Source organism: Oncorhynchus tshawytscha, linkage group LG25 (genome assembly GCF_018296145.1).
Source record: "Oncorhynchus tshawytscha isolate Ot180627B linkage group LG25, Otsh_v2.0, whole genome shotgun sequence".
Taxonomy (NCBI): Eukaryota; Metazoa; Chordata; class Actinopteri; order Salmoniformes; family Salmonidae; genus Oncorhynchus; species Oncorhynchus tshawytscha.
Genome location: NC_056453.1, coordinates 24,287,351 through 24,312,689, shown reverse-complemented (window position 1 = coordinate 24,312,689; position 25,339 = coordinate 24,287,351).

The following is a 25,339-nucleotide window of genomic DNA, read 5'->3' as shown; positions in this document are numbered from 1 at the left end:
GTGGTACCCCCATAGAGACTTCCAGAGGTCCGGACAACAGGCCCTCCGATTTGACACACTGAACTCTGTCTGAAGTCGTTGGTGAACCAGGCAAGGCAGTCACTTGAGAAACCAAGGCGGTTGAGTCTGCCGATAAGAATACGGTGATTGACAGAGTCAAAAGTCTTGGCCATCTCGATGAAGACGGCTGCACAGTACTGTCTTTTATCAATGGCAGTTATGATATTGTTTAGTACCTTGAGCGTGGCTGAGGTGCACCCGTGACCAGCTCGGAAACAGTATTGCACAGCGGAGAAGATACGGTGGGATTCGAAATGGTCAGTGATCTGTTTATTAACTTGGCTTTCGAAGACTTTAGAAAGGCAGGGCAGGATGGATATAGGTCTGCAACAGTTTGTGGCTAGAGTATCACCCCCTTTGAAGAAGAGCGACCAGGCATCCTCTACTGACAGAATGAGGTCAATTTCCTTCCATACCCGGGCCAGGTCGATTAGAAAGTGTTTTAGGGAGTGTTTGACAGTGGTGAAGTGTGGTCGTTTGACCGCGGACCCATAACGTATGCAGGCAATGAGGCAATGAGGCAGATCGCTGAGATCCTGATTGAAAACAGCAGAGGTGTATTTGGAGGGCAGGTTGGTCAGGATAATATCTATGAGGGTGCCCATGTTTACAGATTTAGGGTTGTACCTGGTGGATACCTTGATGATTTGTGTGAGATTGAGGGCATCTAGCCTAGATTGTAGGACAGCCGGGGTGTTAAGCATATCCCAGTTTAGGTCACATAAAGGCACAAACTGAAGATAGATTGGGGGGCAATAACTTCACATTTGGTGTCCAGGGCACAGCTCGGAGCTGAGGGGTCAATAACAGGTGGCAACAGTGAGAGACTTATTTCTGGATAACTGTTTGGGCATAGACCTGGAAAGCATGACAGAACTTTGCAAGCTATCTCTGCAGTAGATTGCCACTCCTCCCCTTTTGTGTCACGCCCTGACCTTAGAGAACCTCCTGGACGTGGTAGGATATATTGGGCGGGAAGGGAACCTGGACGTGGGAGGAAATCCTGGCCAGAAAGGATCGCCTTCCATGGGAGCAGACAGAGGCAGCAACAAAGACGACAACAGGGTTCGCGGCCACGACGGAAGCCCGAGAGGCTTTGTCCAGGACGCGTTGTGCCAGCTCTACACTCCAGACCTCCAGTGATGATCTATGGCCTGAAGCCTCCAGTGATGATCCATGGCCCGGAGCCTAAAGTGATGATCCATGGCCCAGAGCCTCCTCCGATGATCAACGGTCCGGCGCCGATTCCCGCATCAGAGGCTCCACCGAAGCTGGCGGATCCGAGGCTACATGCCCACCCGGACTCTCCCCCATAGAGTCAGGTTTTGCGGCCGGAGTCCGCACCTTTGGGGGGTGAGGGGGGTACTGTCACGCCCTGACCTTAGAGAACCTTTTATTTCTCTATTTTGGTAAGGTCAGGGTGTGAATAGGGTGGGTAGTGACATTTTTTATTTTCTATGTTGGCCTGGTATGGTTCCCAATCAGAGGCAGCTGTCTATCATTGTCTCTGATTGGGGATCATATTTAGGCAGCCTTTTACACCTGTTGTTTGTGGGATCTTGTCTATGTATAGTTGCCTGTGAGCACTAGATTAGCTTCACGTTTCGTTTTGCGCTTTATTGTTTTCTGTGTGTTTCATTTCTAATAAAAGATGATGGAACCACACCACGCTGCACTTTGGTCCGACCATCTTTACATCAACAACCGTGACACTTTGGCAGTTCTATCTTGACGGAAAATATTGTAGTTGGGGATGGAAATCTCCAATTTTTTTGGTCGCCTTCCCAAGCCAGGATTCAGACACGGCAAGGTCATCAGTGTAGGTGGAGTGTGCTAAAGCAGTGAGTAAAACAAACTAAGTGGGAAAAGGCTTCTGATGTTAACATGCACGAAACCAAGGCTTTTACGGTTACAGAAGTCAACAAATGAGAGTGCCTGGGGACACACAGGGCCTCTTTTATATCCCACAGTATGGGAGTTCTGACAGACAGAGACCCCCCACTAATGGTGTTGCCCATCTAAAGGCCCCCGTCTTTGTCTTTTTAGTGGCATATGTTTACTCAATCAACATTAGTACAATATGCCTCTCGTTTCCTGGAACCAACAACATACGATCTCAGGGTTAAGATGCAGTCAGAGAAGATGGGGCGATCAATGGAAGTGAAATATTGATTTAAAAATAAAATCAGTTCTGGCTTTACAGATAGAAAGTCCCATGAAGCTGTATGAAGTATAAGACTTTGAGTCCATACAACTAAAACTGAACATCAGTTTTCCTTTTACAAGGTCAAAGACCACCAGGGTTACCTGAGGGTGAGAGACAGTTTTTTGTCATATCAAACAAGTGTTAAACTAATGTCTGGTGAGAAGGATGTCCTATGTACCAGGGTTGGGGTCAATTCCATTTAAATTCCAGTAAATTCAAAAAGTAAACCAAATTCAAATTTTGCTCATCAAATAGCATTGAAGAGAATTGGAATTGGAATTTCACTGTAGTTCCTAAATTGACTGGAATTTAGATGGAATTAAAATGGAATTGACCCCTATCCTGCAATGTACAGTATTTATTAGATGGAAAATAAACTTGAACTAGAAGTTGAACACTACATATGGGTCCATGGGGGGGTTAACAGTTTCCATGTTTCTCAATAGGTCACTGAGCAAGCTGACACACAGCAACAGATGGTATGGGACCCATGTTGTGTCACACAGACACTGTGAATGAGAAAAACAAGCTTTGGCCTCAGAGGAATGATGGTGATGGCAGATAGATGCAAATAGAGAGACACTTTTGCCAAATGCCGGCTAGGACGATACTAACGATACTTCTTAAACATTTTTCCTGTGTGTGTGTGTGTGTGCGCGTGTGAGTGAAAGAGAGAGCTAGCTAGATCTTTATTTTCAAGTGCCAGACCCCTACCCACCTCTCTCCTTGATTAGTAGCTCAGGACCAGATGTTATCGTTATGGAGCGATTAAAATCAGGAAATGGCCCCTCACCACCACCCCACATGGAGCTGCCCGGCCCTCACTCCTTCACCCTCCATTGTTTGTGTGTGTGTGTGTGTGTGTGTGCGCGTGTGTGCATGTTGCCCTTCACCGTGTGCATGTGCGTGTGATTGAGGAGCAGCAGAGTCGGAAAAGTAGTGGGTTGGTGGCAGAAACCAGCATGTTAGCTGATCCTTCCCTCTAAACCTTATCCCTTTTAGCTAATCTGTCACCTAACCCTAACCTTTATAGGTAACCCTTCCCCTAACCTTTAACCTAATCTTAACCCTTTAACCGAACTCCTCCTCTTAACCCTATCCACTAGCCTAGATAATATTAGCCACCTAGCTAAAATTCATAATATATCATGTTTTGCTAATTTGTAACATATTGTACATTTTGCAAATGTGTAACATATTGTACACTGTGAATTCGTAACATATAATATGAATTGTAATTCGTAACATATCACACGAAATGAGTGAAGGACATCCACAAATTAATACATACCATACAAAAAGTAACATATTATACTAAACAGAGTGTCTCGGATTTACGTACAGAGTAATACGAAATGCTCTGAGACCAGCATTTGTCTTGTCTTGTTCCATACACACCTGGTTTTCATTTCCCCAATTAATCTACTTGTATTTAACCTTCTGTTTCCCATCATGTATTTGTGTGTAATTGTTTCATGGTTATGTGGTGTTTGATTTCTGCGCTTTACTTTTATTTATGTTCTGTGTTTTGAGCGCGTTTGATTATTGTAGTGCTCTCGTTTTGGAACGGAAAATAAATGTGCACCTGTTAACTTCTTAGGGCTGAAATCCCGGGATCGATATGACAACAGCCAGTGAAAGTGCAGGGCGCCAAATTCAAAACAGAAATCTTATAATTAAAATTCCTCAAACATAGAAGTACTATTTTAAACCATTTTAAAGATACACTTCTTGTTAATCCCACCACAGTGTCCGATTTCAAATAAGCTTTACGGCGAAAGCACCACAAACGATTATGTTAGGTCAGAGCCAAGTCACAGAAAAACAGACATTTTTCCAGCCAAAGAGAGGAGTCACAAAACTCAGAAATAGAGATAAAATTAATCACTAACCATTGATGATCTTCATCAGATGACACTCATAGGACTTCATGTTACACAATACATATATTGTGTGCGAGCTACCTCTCATGTGAATGTGCGTGACCAGCTCATGGCAATCTGCCAGACCACTGACTCAAAGAGCCCGTATGAGCCCCTCGTTTACAGTAGAAGCCTCAAACAAGTTTCTAAAGACGGTTGGCATCTAGTGGAAGCCTTATGAAGTGCAACATGACCAATATTCCACTGTATCTTTAATAGGGGCTGAGTTGAAAATCATCCAACCTCAGATTTCCCACTTCCTGGTGGATTTTTTCTCAGGTTTTTGCCTGCCATATGAGTTTTGTTATACTCACAGACATTTCAAACAGTTTTAGAAACTTCAGTGTGTTTTATATCCAAATATAATACTATGCATATATTAGCAACCGGGACTGAGGAGCAGGCAGTTTACTCTGGGCACCTTATTCATCCAAGCTACTCAATACTGCCCCCAGCCATAAGAAGGTAACTATACTCTGCTCTCCTGCACCTGACTTCGCCTCCAGTACACGCCATAACAAACATGTCATAAAAATGAGCCCACAATAATGGACCAAACATGCATGTAACAATCACGCACAAAAACCATGGGGAAAACAGAGGGTTAAATAATGAACATGTATTTGGGGAATAGAAACCAGGTGTGTAAAACAAAGACAAAACAAATGGAAAATGAAAAGTGGATCGGCGATGGCTAGAAGGCCGGTGACGTCGACCGCTGAACGCCGCCCGAACAAGGAGAGGGACTGACTTCGGCAGAAGTCGTGACAGCTAGGATATGCATATAATTGGTAGAATTGGATAGAAAACACTCTGAAGTTTCTAAAACTGTTAAAATAATGTCTGTGAGTATAATAGAACTGATATGGCAGGCGAAAACCCGAGGAAAATCCAGCCAGAAATGATTTCCTTTTGAGGTCACATGCCTTTTCAATGCCAGCCTATGGGATATGCAACAAAAAAAAAAAAAAAAAATAGGACCCAGATTGCAGTTCCAATGGCTTCCACTAGATGTCAACAGTCTTTAGAAAGGGTTTCAGGCTTGTTTCAAGGAAGAACAAGTAGTTGTAGTTTATCCAAGGTGTTCTCATCAGGACAGGGAGATTTTTGACTCGTGTGAACGAGGGTGCGCTCTTCGTTATTCTCCTTTTCTCCAGAGGATTGATTAGAAACATTGTTTGACTTGTTTGGATGAAGTTCACCGGTAGCTTTTTGGATTCTTTTGTATGCATGTTGAAGGAGTGGATTACTGAAATCAATGGCACCAACTAAACAAACTTTTTGGATATAAAGAAGGACTTTATTGAACAAAACAAACAATCATTGTGTTGCTGGGACCCTTGGGATTGCAAACAGAGGAAGATCTTCAAAAGGTAAGTGATTTATTTTATTGCTATTAGGGATTTTTGTGAAGCCTGTGCTGGTTGGAAAAGTATTTTGATGTAGGGTGCTGTCCTCAGATAATCGCATCGTATGCTTTTGTCGTAAAGCATACCATGTGTCACGCCCTGACCTTAGAGAAACTTTTTTACGTCTGTTTTTGGTTTGGTCAGGGTGTGATTTGGGTGGGCATTCTATGTCCTTTATTTCTATGATTTGTGTTGGCCGGGTATGGTTCTCAATCAGGGACAGCTGTCTATCCTTGTCTCTGATTGGGAATCATATTTAGGTAGCCCTTTTTCCCTCCTTTCAGTGTGGGTAGTTAAGTGCCACAAACAAAGTTATCCCTGTAAGCTTCACGGTTGATTCTTTCATTTGTTGGCGACATTTTAAAAAGAAAATGTACGCTTACCACGCTGCACTTGTCTACTTCCAATGACAAAAGTCAGAAATAACATATAATACATGCCTTACCTTTGAACATCTTCTGTTGGCACTCCAATACATCCATTAAACATCACAAATGGTCCTTTTGTTCGAAAAATTGTTATATATCCAAAATGTCAATTTATTTGGCGCGTACGATTCAGAAAATACACCGGTTCCAACTCCCGCAACATGACTACACATGATCTAATTAGTTACCTGTAAACTTGATCCAAACATTTCAAACACCTTTCCTAATCCAACTTTAGGTATTTAACGTAAATAATCGATCAAATTTAAGACGGAATAACGGAATGAACTGTGTTCAATACCGGAGGAATACAGAGTGGAGCGTGCTTTCAGGTCGCACGCCTCAACCACAACAGTACACTTCACTCGATCCTCGTTCTGGACAGCTCTACTTCTTAATTTCTCAAAGGAAAAACATCAACCAATTTCTAAAGACTGTTGACATTTAGTGGAATCGATAGAAACTGCAAGCAACTGCCTTAGAATTCTGGATTTCCATTGGAACCTCATTGAAAAGAGTGACCTCAAAAATGTTTTTCCTGGATGGTTTGTCCTCTGGGTTTTGCCTACCAAATAAGTTATGTTCAGAGTGTTTTCTATCCAAATCCACTAATAATATGCATATCCTAGCTTCTGTGCCTGAATAGCAGGCAGTTCACTTTGAGCACACTTTTCATCCGGATGTGAAAATAGTGCCCCCTAGCCTTAAGAAGTTAGGTAACCATCTGTCTTATGTAACCATACCAAACGCAACATATCATACTAAATGGAGTGTCACGGATTTACATACGTACATAAGAATACAAAAGGCTCTGACACCAGGTTGGTGGCAGTGCCAGCTAGGGAGTGTTGAGAGAGAGCTTTAGAGAGTGTGACCCTTAGTCCTGGTGGGTTGCAATAGTGGGAGTCAGGCTGTTGAAAACATCAGAGGGAATCTGAATGTGACTATATACTTTTGTTGTGTGTAGGACCCAAACTACCCAGTTTCTAATGGGATTTAGGTCATTTTACCCACAATGACAACACCCTGGCCCAGGCTACACTAGTCCCTCCCTACTCCCCTGTCTTGCTTTTATTTTATGTACTTTTTATCACCCTGCATAAATAAGTACCTCCTTAAGGAGGACAGGACAGAACGGGCCTGGGCTCATTGAGCAGCAGAGATGAGTGCCTGCCTGCCCTCCTAACCACTTGTACACATTTAGAGCTCCTTGTCGAGACAAGGGCATCCCAACCAGGGAGTAAGTTATTAATGAAGGGAGATGAGTGCATCCCAAATGGCACCCTATTCCCTATAAAGTCCACTACTTTTGACTTATGCCAATAGTGTTCTTGTCAAAAGTAGTGCACCAAATAGGGAACAGGGTGATATTTTATGGCGGAAACTGCTTCATCACCACAGGACAGAGAAATAAAAATATATAAAATAAAACAGGGGACAATTATGAATGCAGGAAACTAGCATGCTGTACTTACATCCTATTTTGAGGGAAAGGCAACTTCAGGCAATGTATTATTTATGGGGGCTTATTTTACAAGTGGTGCATTTGCAATGAGAGAGAGAGAGAAAGAGAGAGCACTATAAATACATCAGATGCACGTCAAATCAAGTGTTCTGGATCTGCAGTGAGTCACCACCCAGCCCCATCTCTAATTGTAGTCCCGCCCCCTGCCCCCAACAGAAAACACTGTACATCAACTCCATACAGGCTTAAATGTCCTTCATGAGTTTATCCTATTTTCATGTCTCAAGCTAGTTTACCGTTGAGGTGGCAGGCGGATATAAAGGTCACATCTAAATTGGGAGAGGGATGAGGACAAATCTGAGAAGGGTTGGAGTATCATATCTCGATAGTGATGAGAGAGAGAGAGAGAGGGTGACGAGAGAGAAAGAGACATGTGTTTTTGCACGTATGTTTATTCTTCGATTATTATGCTACACAAACATAAATAAAATAAAAATGAATTACTAATCCAATCTGTAAGTAGTTTGACTTTTCTGCACCTGTTACTGAGATGACAGTTCCAACATATATGATTTAGGTAGTCACAATAATCAATCTATCCTACCCTGGCAGACATTCTCAATGCAGGTTGTGGGTGATTTAAAGTTCCAATTGTTGGATATCCTCACTCTGGCTGGATTCCAATAGGAATTACACATTGCTTTGCAAACCAGCATAATGTGACTAGGAGGCTTGATGTAGCCTGTAGACCAGGAGTTTTAGACTTCTGCGTTAGGGTGTAACTCAAAGAAAGGCCTTATGATATACATTATGTAATATATTGTCATAAATACTTTAATTTTACACTGGGTAATATGCAAATCATGTAGAATACATTCTCAACTTGAATTGTATGTTCACTCAACCTAATATTCAGTGCTCAGTGTTCAAAGTTGAGTGAACATACAGTAAAATTCAACTTGAGAATCTATGTCGGTTCAGTTATATTCCCAAAAGTTGAGGAAACTAACACGATTGCAGCTAGTTGCCTTAAAAAAAATGTAATCAACAAACAATTGTATCTGTCTCGGTCTCTCTCTTTCTCTCTCTACAGTACATCTGCAGTACCTTCAGAAAGCATTCACACCCCTTAACCTTTTCCACACTTTGTTGTTTTGCAGCCTGAATCAAAAATGGATAACATTTAGATTTTTTGTCACTGAGCTACACAGAATAACACATAACGTCAAAGTGGATTTATGTTTTTATAAATGTTTACAAATTAATAAAAAATTAAAAGCTGAAATGTTGAGTCAATTATTCAAACACTTTGTTATGACAAGCCAAAATAACTTTAAGAGTAGAAATGTGCTTAACAAGTCAGTCGAGCAGTGAATTTCAAGAACGGATTCAACAACAAAGAGCAGGGAGGTTTTCAAATCAAATTTGAATTGGCACATGCGTTGAATATAACAGGTGTAGACCTTACCGTGAAAGGCTTACTTACAAGTCCTTAACCAACAATGCAGTTCAAGAAATAGTAAAGAAAATATTTACTAAATATACTAAAGTAAAAAATATAATAAAAAAAGTAACAAGAAAATTACACAACAGTAACGAGGCTATATACAGGGGGTACCGGTACCGAGTCAATGTGTGGGAGTACAGGTTAGTCGAGGTAATTTGTAAAGTGACTATGCATAGATAATAAACATCGAGTAGCAGCAATGTAAAAAAAAATGTAGAAAGTCCAGGTGGCCATTTGATTAATTGTTAAGCAGTCTTATGGCTTGGGAGTAGAAGCTGTTAAGGAGCCTTTTGGTCCTAGACTTGCCGCTCCGGTACCGCTTTCCATGCAGACGCAGAGAGAACAGTCTACAACTTGGGTGACTGGAGTCTTTGACAATTTTTGGGCCTTCCTCTGACACTGCCTAATATATAGGTCCCGGATGTCAGGAAGCTTGGCCCAGTGATGTACTAGGCCATACGCACTACCCTCTGTAGCGCCTTACGGTCAGATGCCGAGCAGTTGCCATACCAGGCGGTGACGCAACTGGTCAGGATGCACTCGATGGTGCAGCTGTAGAATTCTTTCAGTATCTGGGGACCCATGCCAAATCTTTTCAGTCTCCTGAGGGGGAAAAGGTGTTGTCGTGCACTCCTCATTACTGTCTTGGTGTGTTTGGACCATGATAGTTTGCGAGTGATGTGGACACCAAGGAACTTAACTTTCGACTTCAGCCCCGTCGATGTTAATGGGGGCCTGTTCGGCCCTCCTTTTCCTATAGTCCACGATCAGTTCCTTTGTCTTGTTCACATTGAGGGAGAGGTTGTTGTTCTGGCATCACACATTACCAGGTCTCTGACCTCTTAGCTATAGGCTGTCTCATCGTTGTCAGTGATAAGGCCTCCTGCTGTTGTGTTGTCGGCAAACTTAATGGTGTTGGAGTCGTGCTTGGCAACGCAGTAGTGGGTGAACAGGGAGTACAGGATGTGAATAAGCACACACCTCTGTGGGGCCACAGTGTTGAGGATCAGCGTGGCAGACGTGGTGTTGCCTACCTTTACAACCTCGGGGCAGCCCGTCTGGAAGTTTAGGATCCAGTTGCAGAGGGAGGTGTCCCAGGGTCCTTAGCTTAGTGGTGAACTTTGTGGGAATAATATGGTTTGAATGCTGAGCTGAACAGCATTCTCACATAGGTGTTCCTTTTGTCCGGGTGTGAAAGGACAGTGTGGAGTGCGATTGAGTGGATCTGTTGGGGTGGTATGCGAATTGGAGTGGGTCTAGGGTTTCCGGCATGATAGTATTGATCTGAACCATGACCATTTTAAATACTTCATGGCTACCGACATGAGTGCTACGGGACGGTAATCATTTAAGGTTGCCTTCGCTTTCTTTGGCACAGGGACTATGGAAACATGTAGGTATTACAGACTCGGTCAAGTAGAGGTTGAAAATGTTAGTGAAGACACTTGCCAGTTAGTCCTCACATTCTTTGAGTACACGTCCTGGTAATCCATCTGGTACTGCGGCTTTGTGAATGTTGACCTGTTTAAAGGTCTTGCTCACACCGGCTACGGGGAGCGTGATCACACAGTCGTCCAGAACAGTTGGTGCTCTCATGCATGCTTCAGTGTTGCTTGCCTCGAAGTGAGGCTAAAATGCATTTAGCTTGTCTGGTAGGCTTGCATCACTGGAAAGCTCGTGGCTGGGTTTCCCTTTGTAGTCCACAATCTTTTTCAAGCCCTGCCACATCTGACGAGCGTCAGAGCCGATGTAGTAGGATTCAATCTTAGTCCTGCATTGACGCTTTGCCTGTTTAATGGTTCGTCTGAGGGCATAGCGAGATTTATTATAACCATTCAGATTAGTGTCGTTCTCCTTGAAAGAGGCAGCTCTAGCCTGTAGCTCAGTGCAGATGTTGCCTGTATTCCATGGCTTCTGGTTGAGAAATGTATATGCAGTCACTGTGGGGATGACGTCGTTGATGCACTTATTGATGAAGCCGGTGACTGAGGTGGTATACTCCTCAATGCCATTGGAGGAATCTGGAACATAATCCAGGCTTCCATATTGAGCGAGTCACTGGTACTTCCTGCTTCAGTTTTTTCTTGTAAGCGGGAATCAGGAGGATATCATTATGGTCAGTGTTACGAATCCCTTTTGGCCCGACAGTCTAGGGGGGATGGTAATGAGACCCGTAACATAACTCATGCAAATTATAATTGTGACAAAGTAAAAGTGTGAACGAAATAACCACGATAACTGAAATTATACCGTCAAACTCAGGGTTTATTGTAAAACACACGGTAATGGGGGGAGCAGGAAAAGGGGCTGAGCTGGACCCAAGGAAAGAAACAATAAGCATCCAAAAACACCCCTAAGCTAGACTAGCCTATTTTAACAACAGCTAAGTAACTAACCAAAAATACAGTGGGTGGTCCACCCAGGTCTAACTAGTGTTTTTAACAAAGTCTACCTACAGGTAGTGTATGCCCATGGGCGACTTGTCTTGGTTTCCCCTTTTCCCAGCAGCAATCAAACACAAACACCATAACCAAAAACAATACTCACAGGAGATGACAAAGTGATTTGGAGGTGCTCAAACAAAAGAGAGGTTAAGACACAACGAGAGAGTGAAACACAGAGATCTACATACATGGCATTTACAGAGAGATTGAGCTCTAGAGCAAACAACTGATGGGGTTTTTAAACCAAGGGAAAGGAACTGTGATAGGGTAGGAAACAGGAGGAGGTGTGTCTTCTGATTGATGATTGATTGTTGACTGATTGGGGAGTGATGATGTTCACCTGTGAGGGGAGAAGGAGAGAAAAGAAACACACACAGGATACACACACAGGATACTTGTATCCGTAACAGTCAGATTTGCCAAATGGAGGGCAAGGAGGGCTTTGTATGTGTTTCTGTTGCACATGTGACATGCTGGTAGAAATGAGGTAAAACGGATTTAAGTTTTCCTGCAATAAAGTCCCCGGCCACTAGGAGCGCGGCTTCTGGATGAGCATTTTCTTGTTTGCTTATGGCCTTATACAAATCATTGAGTGCGGTCTTAGTGCCCGCATCGGTTTGTGGTGATAAATAGACGGCTAAGAATAATATAGATGAGAACTCTCTTGGTAGATAGTGTGGTCTACAGCTTATAATGAGGTATTCTATTTCAGGCGAGCAATACCTCAAGACTTCTTTAATATCAGACATCACGCACCAGGAGTTATTGACAAATAGACACACTTCCCTGCCCTTCATCTTACCAGACGTAGCTGCTCTGTCCTGCCAGCCAGCCAGCTCTCTGTGTCGTCGTTCAGCCATGTCTCGGTGAAGCATAAGATATTACAGTTTAGAATGGCCAGTTGGTAGGATAGTCTTAATCGTAGATTGTCCAGTTTGTTTTCCAATGATTGCATGTTGGTCAATAATACGGAGGGAAACGGTGGTGTACCTACTCGTTTGCGAATTTCTGACAAGGCACCCCACCCTCCCTCCCCTTTTCTTCTGTATTTTCTTCACTCTGATGACGGGGATTTGGGCCTTGTCTTGACAAAGCAGTATATCCTTTGAGTCGGACTCATTAAAAAAGGATCCCTCTTCGCCCAGTTCAGAAGCTCTTTTCGGTCATAAGAGACAGTAGCAGCAACATTATGTACAAAATTAGTTACAAACAATGCGAAAAAAATGAACAAAATAGCACAGTTGGTTAGGAACCAGAAGACGGCAGCCATCCCCTCCGGCGCCATTATAATAAACCCAGTTACTATAAAGATAGAGGTGTCCAAAGATAGAGGTGTCCTTCCTAACTTAATTGAAGGCGAGGAAGGAAACTGCTCAGCAAATTCACCATAAAACCAGCTAGAGAGTTAAATGGCTGTGATAGGAGAAAACTGAGGATGGATCAACAACATTGTAGTTAATCTACAATACTAACCTAAATGACAGAATGAAAAAAGGAAGCCTGTACAGAATATAAAGAATTATGTTTGGGGAAAATCCAGCACAACACATCACCACTCTTCATATTTTCAATCATGGTGGTGGCTGCATCATGTTATGGTTTTGCTTGTCATCGGCAAGGACTAGGGAGTTTTTGGGGGATAAAAGAAAATAAATAGTGCTCAGGCAAAGTCTAGAGGAAAATTTGCTTCTGTCTGCTTTCCAGCAGACACTGGGAGGCAAATCCACCTTTCATCAGGACAATAACCTAAAGCACAAGGCCAAATATACACTGGAATTACTTACTAAGACTACATTGAATATCCCTGAGACGCGTAGTTACAGTTTTGACTTAAATTGGCTTGAAAATATATGGCTTGAAAATGGCTGTCTTGCAATGATGAACAACCAATTTGACAGAGCTTGAACATTTCTTTTAAGAATAATTGGCAAATATTGTACAACCCAGGTTTGCAAATCTCGTTTACCCAGAAAGACTCATAGCTGTAATCGCTAATAAAGGTAATTCTAACACTGTGATCACCAACCGGTCGATCGCGATCGACTTGTTGATCTCCAAGGCATTTCTAGTTGATCGGCAAAAATTTCTGTAAAACTCCCAATGATAAAGCCTTGTGTTCCTATTCTTTTTTATTAGTCTCGGGCTGTTGGGGGTAGATGCAGCCAATTCAGCTGCCCTGCGCAGCGGGTAGGCAAACTGTTGCCATTTCATGTGTCTGAAGGTACAAGCTCTGACTTTCCGGTGCTTCTGGAGAGGAAATCAAGTGCACTATGCTACCGCTGGCCAATCGGATTGCTCAGATGACCGAGTCTGCAGTAATGTAGCAGGCATAAAAGAAAGCTACCGGCAAAATTGATACTGTGAGATTTCAAAACGTTTCAAACCATGACTTAAGAGAGACTGCCAATGAATACAGCAAAGAGCTGCTGTTCTTATGAGTGAGTTCATGTTTAAGTTCTTACTCAGCACTGTCAACACTTTTATAAGCCATAAAATGCGGTTCTTCCTATTTCCACTCAGCGCTACAACAAGCAGTGCAGCAGTAATGAATGAGTAGGAAAGTGTATCTATAGGCTTGCGTTGTTGTTATTAATCGTGGCTTGGGTCTTTTTTAATATCAAGGAGTATTTCACTTTCTCTGTTCATAGGAGTAACAACATAAATTTGTGCATGATGCAGAAATAATGCGGTGCGACTCGAGTTTCGCCATCAGCTGGAAGACAGTGTCCCTTTTTTGGTCAGTGTCAGTGGAGGAAAGGTAGAGCCGAGGGATGTTGAGAGACAGACTGTCAGTCTGCTGCTCTCTCCCTCTGCTGAGACTGACCATCAGACGCAGGCACCATTAGCTAGAGGTCAACCGATTATGATTTTTCAACACGGATACCGATTATTGGAGAACCAAAAAAATATACCGATATACCGATTAATTGGACAATGGTTTATATATATATATATATATATATATATATATATATATATATATATATATATATATATTTGTAATAATGACAATTACAACAATACTGAATGAACACTTTTATTTTAACTTAATATAATACATAAATTAAATCAATTTAGTCTCAAATAAATAATGAAACATGTTCAATTTTGGTGTAAATAATGCAAAAACGGTGTTGGAGAAGAAAGTTAAAGTGCAATATGTGCCATGTAAAAAAGCTAACGTTTAAGTTCCTTGCACAGTACATGAGAACATATGAAAGCTGGTGGTTCATTTTAACATGAGTCTTCAATATTCCCAGTTAAGAAGTTTTAGGTTGTAGTTATTATTACAGGAAATGTAGGATTATTTCGCTCTATGCCATTTGTATTTCATTAACCTTTGACTATTGGATGTTCTTATAGGCACTATAGTATTGCCAGCCTAATCTCAGGAGTTAATAGGTTTGAAGTCATAAACAGCGCTGTGCTTCAAGCATTGCGAAGAGCTGCTGGCAAACGCAGGAAAGTGCTGTTTGAATGAAAGCTTACAAGCCTGCTGCTGCCTACCACTGCTCAGTCAGACTCCTCTATTAAATATCAAATCATAGACCTAATTATAATATAATATACACACAGAATTACGAGCCTTAGGTCATTAATATGGTAAAATCCGGAAACTATAATTTCGAAAACAAAACGTTTATTCTTTCAGTGAAATACGGAACCGTTCTAAATACTGCTGTTACATTGCACAACCTTCAGAGTTATGTTATAATTATCTAAAATTCTGGCAAATTAATTACGGTCTTTGTTGGACAGAAATGGTCTTCACACAGTTCGCAACGAGCCAGGCGGCCTAAACTGCTGCATATGCAGTTGAAGTCAAAGTTTACATGCACGTAGGTTCATAAAAACTCATTTTTCAATCACTCCACAAATTTCTTCTTAACAAACTATTGTTTTGGCAAGTTAATTCTACTATGTTCATGACACAAGTATTTTTTTCCAACAATTGTTTACAGACAGATTATATCAAGTATAATTCACTATATCACAGTTCCAGTGGGTCAGATGTTTACATACACTAAGTTGACTGTGCCTTTAAACAGATTGGAAAATTCCAGAAAATTATGTCATGGCTTTAGAAGCTTCTGAATGGCTAATTGACATAATTTGAGTCAATTACAAATCATCTGGGCTAGACAATCTGGACCCTCTCTTTATAAAATTATCTGCCACCATTGTTGCAACCCATATTACCAGTCTGTTCAACCTCTCTTTCATAACGTCTGAGATCCCTAAAGATTGGAAAGCTGCCACGGTCATCCCCCTCTTCAAACGGGGTGATACTAGACCCAAACTGTTATAGACCTATATCCATCCTGCCCAGCCTTTCTAAAGTCTTCGAAAGCCAAGTTAATAAACAGATCACTGACCATTTCGAATCCCACCGTACCTTCTCCGCTGTGAAATCCAGTTTTCGAGCTGGTCACGGGGGAACCTCAGCCACGCTCAAGGTACTAAACGATATCATAACCGCCATTGATAAAAGACAGTACTGTGCCATCTTCATCGACCTGGCCAAGGCTTCCGACTCTGTCAATCACCGTATTCTTATCGGCAGACTCTACAGCCTTGGTTTCTCAAATGACTGCCTCGCCTGGTTCACCAACTACTTCTCAGACAGAGGTCAGTGTGTCAAATCGGAGGGCCTGTTGTCCGGACCTCTGGCATTCTCTACGGGGGTACCACAGGGTTCAATTCTTGGGCCAACTCTTTTCTCTGTATATATCAATGATGTCGCTCTTGCTGCGGGTGATTCAATGATCCACCTCTACTTAGACGACACCATTCTGTATACATCTGGCCCTTCTTTGGACACTGTGTTAACTAACCTCCAAAACGAGCTTCAATGCCATGCAAAACTCCTTCCGTGGCCTCCCACTGCTCTTATTAAATGCTAATAAAACCAAATGCATGCTTTTCATACGTTCGCTGCCCGCACTCGCCCGCCCAACTAGCATCACTACTCTGGACAGTTCTGACTTGAAGAATATGTGGACAACTACAAATACCTAGGTGTCTGACTAGATTGTAAACTCTCCTTCTTGACTCATATTTAACATCTCAATCCAAAATTTAAATCTAGAATTGGCTTCCTATTTCGCACAAAGCCTTCTTCACTCATCCCGCCAAACATACCCTCGTAAAACTGACTATCCTACCAATCCTCAACTTCGGCGATGTCATTTACCAAGTAGCTTCCAACACTCTACTCAGCAAACTGGAAGCAGTCTATCACAGTGCCATTTGTTTTGTCACCAAAGCCCCTTATACCACCCACCACTGCAACCTGTATGCTCTCATCGGCTGGCCCTTGCTACATATTCGTTGCCAGACCCACTGGCTCCAGGTCATCTATAAGTCTATGCTAGATAAAGCTCCACCTTATCTCAGCTCACTGGTCATGATAACAACACCCACCGGTAGCGCACGCTCCAGCAGGAATATCTCACTGGTCATACCCAAAGCCAACACCTTCTTTGGCCGCCTTTCCTTCCAGTTCTCTGCTGCCAATGACTGGAACAAATTGCAAAAATTGCTGAAGCTGGAGACTTATATTTCCCTCACTAACTTTAAGCATCAGCTATCTGAGCAGCTAACCGATCGCAGCAGCTATACATAGCCCATCTGTAAATAGCCCACCTAATCTACCTACCTCATCCCCATATTGTTTTTATGTACTTTTCTGCTCTTTGGCACACAAGTATTTCTACTTGCACATCACCATCTGCTCATCTATCACTCCAGTGTTCATTTTCTAAATTGTAATTACTTCGCTATTACGGCCTATTTATTGCCTTACTTCCTCACGCCATTTGCACACACTGTATATAGACTTTATTTTTTCTGTTGTGTTATTGACTGTACCCTTGTTTATTCCATGTATATCTCTGTGTTGTTGTTTGTGTCATACTGCTTTGCTTTATCTTGTCCAGGTCGCAGTTGTAAATGATAACTTGTTCTCAACTAGCTTACCTGGTTAAATAAAGGTGATTTTTTATTTTTTTTATTGAAGATGTACCTGTGGATGTATTTCCTGCCTACCTTCAAACTCAGTGCCTCTTGCTTGACATCATGAAAAATCAAAAGAAATCAGCCAAGACCTCAGAAAGAAATTGTAGACTTCCACAAGTCTAGTTCATCCTTGGGAGCAATTTTCAAATGGCTGAAGGTACCACGTTCATCTGTAAAACAATAGTATGCAAGTATAAACACCATGGGACCGCGCATGCGTCATACCGCACAACAATGCATTGGCAGGTAAATTCAAGCAAAGCCAGTAAACGGTGATAATGTATTGGGCCTATAGCTTACTGCACAAACCTCATTGCTACAGTACTGTTTTTAATTGGTTAATGTTGCATAGGCTTACATTTACGTCATGTTAATAAAAAATCAGAGCGGTGGATCTCAGCATGCGTTTTGACTCAGAAAGTAATCTTGACTCAGAAAAGTTTGGTGACCACTGTTCTAATGTATTGACTCATAGAGTTTTATTATCCATTATTACAGATCGTTGACAAAAAAAAAGACAAATATACCCACTTTAATCCCACTTTGTAACACAACAAACTTTGTAAAAAGACAAGGGGTGTGAAAACTTTCTGAAGGCAATGTATTTCTCTCCATCTGGCATTTCTTCTTTTTCTTTTTTCTTCTTTGATTTACAATTATCTTAACACAGCATTTCCCATGTGGACTAATGCCTGCAATGTAAAAGGATTACAGCAGAGAGGTGAGGCCCTTATTCATGTCCTCTCTTTTAATTGAATTTCTGCAGTGGACAGGGTGTAAATCAGGCCTTTCATTCTGTCAAGACGGCCCCAAGATGGTTCCTGCCAATGGGATACGGGAAGGGAGGTGTGGGGGTCGGTGGGGGGAAAGAGCCCGATGTTTATGTGGGCTGAAAAAAAAACAGGGTTCCTGAGTCTTTGGATGCTTGTCATAAGGACTGTATTTCTCACACACGCATGCAGTACCGCACACGCGCAAACACACTCGCAAGCATAAACGCACACACACAAACACACATACACTCACACACAAACCCTCGATAGTTGGAAGTACTTGGACAGCTCCTAGCTGCAAATAAGGGAGTTGGAGTTGAATGAGGTGACAATCCAGCAGCAGCAGCGGAGGAGGACATTTTATTCTCCGGTATTCTAGGGTTCGTGTCCCAAATGGCACCATTTTCCCTATTTAGTGCACTACTTTTGGTCAAAAGTAGTGCACTGTATGGGGAATGGGGTGCCATTTGGGACGCATTCTAGGTATTCAGAGAAATATTGATTCTCAGAACCACCTAGTTGCGATTAAAACCTGCTTTTTGGCACCACAACACCTGTGAGCCGTGTGAGTCATGGCTATTTTTCTATGTTGTGCTGTACTATACTTAATGTTCTCTCTCAGTGGGATAGGACGTTATTGAAGGGAATGGAATAGGTTTTTATTGTGAAGGATATGCCCTTGGGGATGCAGCATTTTCCTTATGTTTGTCCAGTAATTGGTCAAATTTTTCAAGCAGTATACAGTATTGACAGACATATAATGAGCAAGTCCAGACTTATGAGTCAACAAGTACAACATTGAATATGCAACTCATTTACAGATTTCCTGGTAAAATGGTGGACTAAACAAACAGTTAACAAAACCTAGTAGACTCTAATTATGGCCTGGAAAGCTACAACACGAATGTTGACGTATCATCCAAAAACTCTTCTGGTTTTGTGAGCATGTTCTCTCGATGCCTCCTTCAGACAAAGCTGCCACATAATAAGAATCATCTCTCTGCGAGGATCATATAGTTATTGATAGTTGTATTTGAGTTATGGTTAATTCCCCTGACTACTTAAAAGAAGTGCGTGGTGACCCTACAAATAATCAGCTGCTGGACAGATTAACCCTCACACACAGTAGCCACCCCGGCCACCAGCACGGCCAGCGAGGGTTACAGCGGTTCATCCTCGCTCAGTGTTGTCCAATAAAACCCCTGCTGTCAAAAGGGATTGAGAGCCACTCAGCTCCAGAGCAGGGCCCTCAGAAAATGAGGGGGATAAAATATGGGCGCCCTGTCAGCTGGCTTGCCATTCCCCCCCAAAACGTTCAAATGGCTCGGGTGTTTGTGCCACGCCTTTCATCGCTGCCATATCTCAACCCCCTCCACCCCATTCACCACCACCACTGAGGGTTGTCATGCCCACTCCCTCACACCCCATAACCCCCCTCTCTGACAGTGTCTGTAAATCTTGTGTGTTTCCACAGACATAAACTGTTATTCATGGGATGAGCAGGACGAGAAGGCAGTGGTGCGATGGGAAAGGCAGCTAAAGGCCTCTGTCTGTCTGTGGATGCAGACGCCTCAGTCACCCCAGACCTAAAAACTGGGACTGGGTCCCTATTATAAACACCACTGGTTGTATGACAGTGGAGGTTGGTGGAGGTGGACATAAGGAGGACAGGCTCATTGTAAAGACTGGAATAAAATCAATGAAACGCTATCAAACATATGCAAAGGACAGTTGTGCATTGGTGTAGTCTATGATTACACAACATAAATAAAAGGTATGTATTTCACCACTAGACCAGGGGGCATGTTTGGGGCTGAAAGTGAGGAGGGGAGGGGGAGAAGGGGAAGGAGTGGCAGTCAGTGTAATTGCACTTCGCTGGGTCTCCTCTTCATGTAGTGACACACAGAAGAAGAAAAACATTTGGTTTTTATCATGTTATTGGAGATGTCTGTTTGAAATAGCCCAACACCACTATTCCAATCTCACTCATTTAATGATCTTCCAACAATACATCAATACATGAAAACAACAGGGAGGATGGAGAAGTTCAGGTGTTGAGGGTAGTGACACAGGATGGGGAATGGTGGAGGAGGGGGTGGCCAGCGAAGGGTTAAGGTCAGTCTTCACTCTTTATTTTAAGGCTTCATCCCAAATGGGACCCTAGTATTTCCTACATAATGCAGTACTTTTGGTCAGAGGTAGTGCACTATATAGGGAAGAGGGTGCTATTTGGAGTGCACCCTTAGTCCTCCTGTGATCCAAACATTACATAATGGGTTAACAGTTTATATGAAGGGAGTAACACCTTCATGAAACCAGTCATACAGAAACGCCTTTACTGTATGAGTGTTGCAATATCATTCCTAACAAACCTCATAACACATTTAACATACCCCTTCATATCAAGTGTTACCCATAATCATCAATAAGGGACTATTGAACTCCTCCCCTTGTCTACATTTAATCAACAGCTCCTCATAAGGTTTTTAGTAACTGTCCATATTCTGTTAATCGAAATCTGGAAACACTGGACTGTTACTTTAATGGTACTTCATTGTTTATATTGGTCTAGGAAGGCCATGCAAAGAAGGGGAGGGGGTAGAAGAGCTATAGGTCTTCAGTAATGTTTTATATCCAATTATATCCATGGTGAGTAGCAGGGAGAAATGGTGAACAGCAGTTTAATGGTGCGTACCTTATGTGCACATCACATCATATGGACACATCACTGACCTCAAGATGTAAGGTTGATTTGAGCTGGCCAGGGTAGAAATGCCTTCACAAACAAACCTTCAGGTTGTGTCTTGACCTACAAAGGTAATACGTTGAGACAGATAGCCATTTTTGATACTCTATGATATATTCTGATCAACTGACTTTGTATAGTGTCAGGAAACTAAGTTCCACATTAATCAGATAATATACCTGGCAATTACAACAGATCAACGATTTTTTACCAAGTTCGTAGTTACTGCATTTTGTATTTTAGGGCAGATGGTGTTATGTGTGAACTAATGGCACCTTGTGTTGTTATAGCTCACTTTACCAACCCCCCACAGGAGTGATCAAGGTCAGTTCTGCATACTTCACAGGTATTCAACGGTCACAGACAGATTCCTGTATGGAAGGAGGGATGTACTGTATGTCGGGTCACTGTGTGTTTCTGTTTCTGTGAGGGAGGGGATAGGGTTAAAGAGGAAAGGGAAATAATGAGTGAAAGATGCCTGGTACAACTGAAAGAAAAACTCAAGTTCACTTTTAAATAAATGAGTGGCTAATAGCTAAGACATTTTTTCCCTATTTCATTTCATGACGATTTTCTGTTCAAATGCAGAGGAATGGCAGTAGATTAAAATGGAAAACATTTTTTTTCCGGAAACCCAATAACCTGGCAAAATCACATTTTCAATTAGGTTGAGTTTTGAAGTATCACCAGGACTGAGCCTTCCAGTAGAATGGTTTCTTTCGGTAGCATGACAATGAATTGACACTTGAGACTTATTCCAGCTACAGAAAATGATATTTAATTGCTTTGCAAAGCATGTGTACAGACATTGTAAAACGTCAAATTATAGGTGTCAGTGAATGTCACTGGATTTTCTTCTGCTGTCGAGGACTACATTTATTTCATTTTCATGGTGGATCTTTATTTTTATTTAACCTTTATTTAACTAGGCAAGTCAGTTAAGAACAAATTCTTATTTACAATGACGGCCTACCAAATGGCAGGGGACGGAGGCTGAGATTAAAAATTTAAAATAAAAAAATATATAAATATAGGACAAAACACACATCACGACAAGAGACAACACTAGATAAAGAGAGATTTAAGACAACAGCATAGCAAGGCAACAACACATGACAACACAGCATGGTAGCAACACAACATGACAACAACGTGGTAGCAACACAACATGGTAGCAGCACAAGACATGGTACAAACATTATTGGGCACAGACAACAGCACAAAGGGCAAGAAGGTAGACACAACAATACATCACACAAAGCAGCCACAACTGTCAGTAAGAGTGTCCATGACTGAGTCTGTGAATGAAGAGATTGAGATAAAACTGTCCAGTCTGAGTGTTTGTTGCAGCTCTTTCCAGTCGCTAGCTGCAGTGAACTGAAAAGCGGAGCGACCCAGGGATGTGTGTGCTTTGGGGACCTTTAACAGAATGTGACTGAACGGGTGTTGTATGTGGAGGATGAGGGCTGCAGTAGATATCTCAGATAGGAGGGAGTGAGGCCTAAGAGGGTTTAATAAATAAGCATCAACCAGTGGGTCTTGCGATGGGTATACAGAGATGACCAGTTTACAGAGGAGTAGTCATTCATTTCAGTTGTTTTTCCTTTCTTTGTGAGAGTCAAAACATTGTGTCTTAAATGTGTTCATTTTGCAGTTAAAGGATAATCAAAAGTTATCAGATGGCCTGAAGAAAACTGCATCAAGCCATAGCCAGTAAATCAATCCCTGATTAACAAATGTTAACGTGGTATACCATAAACCCACCCATGCCCAACACCGAGTTTTAGGATGCAATTTGCAGCCCTGACACACATTAACGTTAAATGTGAGAACACACCTTAAATCTGATCTATGAACAACTTTTCTATAGGAGAAAAAGACAAGGGGGAGGAATCACTTTTAGTTATTTATTATCCCTCAAGTCAAACCACAAATAGAGCACAATGACAAGTGAGTCTGGCCCACACCTCTACTGCTTCCCCTGCCTCTGCCTCTGCCTCTTCCTCTACTGCTTCCCCTGCCTCTGCCTCTACCTCTTCCTCTACTGCTTCCCCTGCCTCTGCCTTTGCCTCTGCCACTGTCTCTGCTTCTGTTTCTGCCACAGCCTTTGCATCTGCCTCTGGCTCTTCCACAGCCTCTTCAATTGTTCTTGATCACCCAGAGTGACTGAAGGAGGTAGGCAGAGTGGTAGGGGAACACAGGGAACATGCATCACTGCCAACCCACAGAACAGATGATACTCTGGGTCACCTTCCCCACAGATAGGGGGTGGAGGTGGGCATGGAGGGGACGGATGGCACCCTTGTCAGCAGGGTACTAGCCCACGCCCCCACTGAGGGCATCTAACCTATCAGAGGCAAGCATTAATCACTGACACCCAGAAGAAGACACCACATTGGCCAATCACTGACAAACAATCACTGGTGAGTTCTGATTGGAATAGACACTCAGTGGCCAGTTGATTAGGTATAGCTATCTAGTACTGGGTCGGACCACCCATTGCCTCCAGAACAGCCTGAACTCTTCAGGGCATGGAAATGTTGCTCAGTTGGTATCAAGGCACCTAATGCGTGCCAGGAAAACATTCCCCACACCATTATAACACCACCAGCCTGTACCGTTGACACCAGGCAGGATGGGGCCATGGACTCATGCTGCTTACACCAAATCCTGACTCTGCCATCAGCATGACGCAACAGGAACTGGGATTCGTTGAACCAAGCAACGTTTTTCCACTCCTCAATTGTCCAGTGTTGGTGATTGCGTGCCCACTGGAGCCACTTCTTCTTGTTTTTAGCTTATAGGAGTGGAACCCAGTGTGATCGTCTGCTGCAATAGCCCATCCGTGACGAGGACCGACGAGTTGTGCGTTCCGAGATGCCATTCTGCACACCTGTGGTACTGCTCCGTAATTTGCCTGTTTGTACCCATCTGTTAGCTTGCACGATTCATTCTCCTTCAACCTCTCATCAACTAACTGTTTTCGCCAACAGGACTATTTTTTGTTTGTCGCACCATTCTCGGTAAACCCTAGACACGCTCCTGCGTGAAAAGCCCAGGTGGCCGGCCGTTTCTGAGACACTGGAACTGGCACGCCTGGCAACGATGATCATACCACGCTCAAAGTCGCTTGTTGTTTTTTAGCAATGTCTTCAATAGGGGTTCGCAGTCACAGCAAACCTGTGAAACCGATTGTTATTCTCAGAATTATTTTTCATTATTATCGTCAAATAACTCATAGATTGGTAACTGTTTTCTAATTTGGCACAGAAACTAGAGGCCATGAGTAACTTGGTCAAAAATAATTGCATTGATTGGCCTATAGGTGGCAGTGTTATACGCAGTCGTACTTAAACCCTCACATCTGTCACCCCGTTTGACCTAGACTTGACAGTTTTTTATGTAGGCTTTTCCCTCCTGTTTAACACATTTTCCTCAAGGACCGTCAGGATCGATTTTCCTCCATCTTGAACAACTTTGAAAACTTCTCATGAACCATAATAGTATGTAGGCCCATAGTACATCTCTTAACTTTGGGATCGGTGTCCCGCTAGCGTGCCACTACGACAACATCCGGTGAAATTGCAGAGCACGAAATTCGAAATACAAAAATCTTAATAATAAACATTCATGAAAATACAAGTATCTTACATCGTTTAAAAGCTTAACTTCTTGTTAATACAACTGTGTTGTCAGATTTCAAAAAGGCTTTACGGCGAAAGCATACCATGCAATTATCTGAGGACAGAGCCCCACATCAAAATACTTTTTCAAACCAGCACAGGCATCACAAAATCTCAAATAACAATAAAATACATCACTTACCTTTGAAGATCTTCCTCTGTTTGCAATCCCAAGGGTCCCAGCTACACAATGAATGGTTGTTTTGTTCGATAAAGTCCCTCTTTATTTCCAAAAAAGTCTGTTTAGTTGGCTCCATTGATTTCAGTAATCCACTCATTCAACATGCACACAAACGAATCCAAAACGCTACCGGTAAAGTTCGTCCAAACTAGTCAAACGATGTTTCTAATTATTCCTCAGGTATTCTAATATCTAAATAAACAATACAGTTTAAGACGGAGAATAGTATATTCAATAGGGAAGATAAATAACAAGAGCGTGCACCTCATTTATGCACGCAACAAGAGTACTTTTCTAATGAGAGACACCTTGGATAAACTACAACTACTTGTTAGTTTTTCAAAAAACAAGCCTGAAACCCTTTCTAAAGACTGTTTAGACTGGCTAGCATTGAAATGGCCTGTGACCTCAAAAACTAATTTTCCGGATGAATTATCCTCGGGTTTTCGCCTTAGAAACTTCAGAGTGTTTTCTATCCAATACATATCCTAACTTCT